Raw genomic sequence first — 5,000 nt, 5'->3', positions numbered from 1 at the left:
TCAAGGTTCCCGATTCCACAAAATTATAAAAAGTATACGGCTGTGTAGCGGGGATCAAAACGAGTAATTTCATGTATAAAGTTTAATTAATATCCCATTAGTGTGCCGGGAAACATCGATTATTCCGATCTAGAAAGAGACAGAGACAGTCGATCCGCGTTATGTTAAATATTGCAAGGTTCCCGATTCCACAAAATTATAAAAAGTATACGGCTGTGTAGCGGGGATCAAAACGAGTAATTTCGTGTATAAAGTTTAATTAATATCCCATTACTTTGCCGGGAAACATCGATTATTCCGATCTAGAAAGAGACAGAGACAGTCGATCCGCGTTATGTTAAATATTTCAAGGTTACCGATTCCATAAAATTATAAAAAGTATACGGCTGTGTAGCAGGGATCAAAACGAGTAATTTCATGTATAAAGTTTGATTAAACTCCCAATAGCTTGCCGGGAAACATCGATTTTTCCGATCTAGAAAGAGACAGAGATAGACGATCCGCGTTATGTTAAATATTTCAAGGTTCCCGATTCCACAAAATTATAAAAAGTATACGGCTGTGTAGCGGGGATCAAAACGAGTAATTTCATGTATAAAGTTTAATTAATATCCCATTAGTTTGCCGGGAAACATCGATTCTTCCGATCTAGAAAGAGACAGAGACAGTCGATCCGCGTTATGTTAAATATTTCGAGGTTCCCGATTCCACAAAATTATAAAAAGTATACGGCTGTGTAGCAGGGATCGGAACGAGTAATTTCATGTATAAAGTTTAATTAACCTCCCAATAGTTTGTCGGGAAACATCGATAGTTCGATCGCGCGAGAGAGACAGAGAAACGAACAGTCTTTTTTTTCGATTTACGGCTAAAATAAATTTTTCTAATTTTTTTCAATAACATATTCCTGCTAAAATAACTTTTTTACATAGGGATTAAGCATTTAGAACGATACATTGTTTAAAATAAGGGCACTTTACTCTTGACATTTTACGGTTTTTTCAATTTTCTGAAAAATCCTATCATTAGATTTTTTTAAAAATACGATATTCTTGCTTAACTAACGTTTCTACATAGGGATTAAGCATTTAGAACGAAATCTAATGTCAGAAAATGGCACTTTACTCTTGACATTTTTCGGTTTTTTCAATTTTCTGGAAAATCCTATCATTAGATTTTTTTAAAAATACGATATTCTTGCTTAACTAACGTTTCTACATAGGGATTAAGCATTTAGAACGAAATCTAATGTCAGAAAATGGTACTTTACTCTTGATCGGTACGTTGGGACTTTGAAAATATTCGGGCGTTCCAATCGCTCGTCTGTTGCATCATAGCGCGTCTCGGCGCAATCGACCGATTCGCTCGATCCATTATTTTCGATTTACGGCTAAAATAAATTTTTCTAATTTTTTTCAATAACATATTCCTGCTTAAATAACTTTTTGACATAGGGATTAAGCATTTAGAACGATACATTGTTTAAAGTAAGGGCACTTTACTCTTGACATTTTACGGTTTTTTCAATTTTCTGAAAAATCCTATCATAAGATTTTTTTAAAAATACGATATTCTTGCTTATCTAACGTTTCTACATAGGGATTAAGCATTTAGAACGAAATCTAATGTCAGAAAATGGCACTTTACTCTTGACATTTTTCGGTTTTTTCAATTTTCTGGGAAATCCTATCATTAGATTTTTTTAAAAATACGATATTCTTGCTTAACTAACGTTTTTACATAGGGATTAAGCATTTAGAACGAAATCTAATGTAGGAAAATGGTACTTTACTCTTGATCGGTACGTTGGGACTTTGAAAATATTCGGGCGTTCCAATCGCTCGTCTGTTGCATCATAGCGCGTCTCGGCGCAATCGACCGATTCGCTCGATCCATTATTTTCGATTTACGGCTAAAATAAATTTTTCTAATTTTTTTCAATAACATATTCCTGCTTAAATAACTTTTTTACATAGGGATTAAGCATTTAGAACGATACATTGTTTAAAGTAAGGGCACTTTACTCTTGACATTTTACGGTTTTTTCAATTTTCTGAAAAATCCTATCATTAGATTTTTTTAAAAATACGATATTCTTGCTTAACTAACGTTTCTACATAGGGATTAAGCATTTAGAACGAAATCTAATGTCAGAAAATGGCACTTTACTCTTGACATTTTTCGGTTTTTTCAATTTTCTGGAAAATCCTATCATTAGATTTTTTTAAAAATACGATATTCTTGCTTAACTAACGTTTTTACATAGGGATTAAGCATTTAGAACGAAATCTAATGTAGGAAAATGGTACTTTACTCTTGATCGGTACGTTGGGACTTTGAAAATATTCGGGCGTACGCGGCGCGCTCGGCGCTTCGAACAGCTCCGGTGTCCCCATTATTTTCGATTTACGGCTAAAATAAATTTTTCTAATTTTTTTCAATAACATATTCCTGCTTAAATAACTTTTTTACATAGGGATTAAGCATTTAGAACGATACATTGTTTAAAGTAAGGGCACTTTACTCTTGACATTTTACGGTTTTTTCAATTTTATGAAAAATCCTATCATTAGATTTTTTTAAAAATACGATATTCTTGCTTAGCTAACGTTTCTACATAGGGATTAAGCATTTAGAACGAAATCTAATGTCAGAAAATGGCACTTTACTCTTGACATTTTTCGGTTTTTTCAATTTTCTGGAAAATCCTATCATTAGATTTTTTTAAAAATACGATATTCTTGCTTAACTAACGTTTTTACATAGGGATTAAGCATTTAGAACGAAATCTAATGTAGGAAAATGGTACTTTACTCTTGATCGGTACGTTGGGACTTTGAAAATATTCGGGCGTTCCAATCGCTCGTCTGTTGCATCATAGCGCGTCTCGGCGCAATCGACCGATTCGCTCGATCCATTATTTTCGATTTACGGCTAAAATAAATTTTTCTAATTTTTTTCAATAACATATTCCTGCTTAAATAACTTTTTGACATAGGGATTAAGCATTTAGAACGATACATTGTTTAAAGTAAGGGCACTTTACTCTTGACATTTTACGGTTTTTTCAATTTTCTGAAAAATCCTATCATTAGATTTTTTTAAAAATACGATATTCTTGCTTATCTAACGTTTCTACATAGGGATTAAGCATTTAGAACGAAATCTAATGTCAGAAAATGGCACTTTACTCTTGACATTTTTCGGTTTTTTCAATTTTCTGGAAAATCCTATCATTAGATTTTTTTAAAAATACGATATTCTTGCTTAACTAACGTTTTTACATAGGGATTAAGCATTTAGAACGAAATCTAATGTAGGAAAATGGTACTTTACTCTTGATCGGTACGTTGGGACTTTGAAAATATTCGGGCGTTCCAATCGCTCGTCTGTTGCATCATAGCGCGTCTCGGCGCAATCGACCGATTCGCTCGATCCATTATTTTCGATTTACGGCTAAAATAAATTTTTCTAATTTTTTTCAATAACATATTCCTGCTTAAATAACTTTTTTACATAGGGATTAAGCATTTAGAACGATACATTGTTTAAAGTAAGGGCACTTTACTCTTGACATTTTACGGTTTTTTCAATTTTCTGAAAAATCCTATCATTAGATTTTTTTAAAAATACGATATTCTTGCTTAACTAACGTTTCTACATAGGGATTAAGCATTTAGAACGAAATCTAATGTCAGAAAATGGCACTTTACTCTTGACATTTTTCGGTTTTTTCAATTTTCTGGAAAATCCTATCATTAGATTTTTTTAAAAATACGATATTCTTGCTTAACTAACGTTTTTACATAGGGATTAAGCATTTAGAACGAAATCTAATGTCAGAAAATGGTACTTTACTCTTGATCGGTACGTTGGGACTTTGAAAATATTCGGGCGTTCCAATCGCTCGTCTGTTGCATCATAGCGCGTCTCGGCGCAATCGACCGATTCGCTCGATCCATTATTTTCGATTTACGGCTAAAATAAATTTTTCTAATTTTTTTCAATAACATATTCCTGCTTAAATAACTTTTTGACATAGGGATTAAGCATTTAGAACGATACATTGTTTAAAGTAAGGGCACTTTACTCTTGACATTTTACGGTTTTTTCAATTTTCTGAAAAATCCTATCATTAGATTTTTTTAAAAATACGATATTCTTGCTTAACTAACGTTTCTACATAGGGATTAAGCATTTAGAACGAAATCTAATGTCAGAAAATGGCACTTTACTCTTGACATTTTTCGGTTTTTTCAATTTTCTGGAAAATCCTATCATTAGATTTTTTTAAAAATACGATATTCTTGCTTAACTAACGTTTTTACATAGGGATTAAGCATTTAGAACGAAATCTAATGTAGGAAAATGGTACTTTACTCTTGATCGGTACGTTGGGACTTTGAAAATATTCGGGCGTACGCGGCGCGCTCGGCGCTTCGAACAGCTCCGGTGTCCCCATTATTTTCGATTTACGGCTAAAATAAATTTTTCTAATTTTTTTCAATAACATATTCCTGCTAAAATAACTTTTTTACATAGGGATTAAGCATTCAGAACGATACATTGTTTAAAATAAGGGCACTTTACTCTTGACATTTTACGGTTTTTTCAATTTTCTGAAAAATCCTATCATTAGATTTTTTTAAAAATACGATATTCTTGCTTAACTAACGTTTCTACATAGGGATTAAGCATTTAGAACGAAATCTAATGTCAGAAAATGGCACTTTACTCTTGACATTTTTCGGTTTTTTCAATTTTCTGGGAAATCCTATCATTAGATTTTTTTAAAAATACGATATTCTTGCTTAACTAACGTTTTTACATAGGGATTAAGCATTTAGAACGAAATCTAATGTAGGAAAATGGTACTTTACTCTTGATCGGTACGTTGGGACTTAGAAAATATTCGGCCGTACGCGGCGCGTCTCGGCGCTTCGAACAGCTCCGGTGTCCCCATTATTTTCGATTTACGGCTAAAATAAATTTTTCTAATT

The sequence above is a fragment of the Megalopta genalis genome, unplaced genomic scaffold (assembly GCF_051020955.1).
Source record: "Megalopta genalis isolate 19385.01 unplaced genomic scaffold, iyMegGena1_principal scaffold0052, whole genome shotgun sequence".
NCBI lineage: Eukaryota > Metazoa > Arthropoda > Insecta > Hymenoptera > Halictidae > Megalopta > Megalopta genalis.
This window is presented reverse-complemented; position numbering follows the sequence as displayed.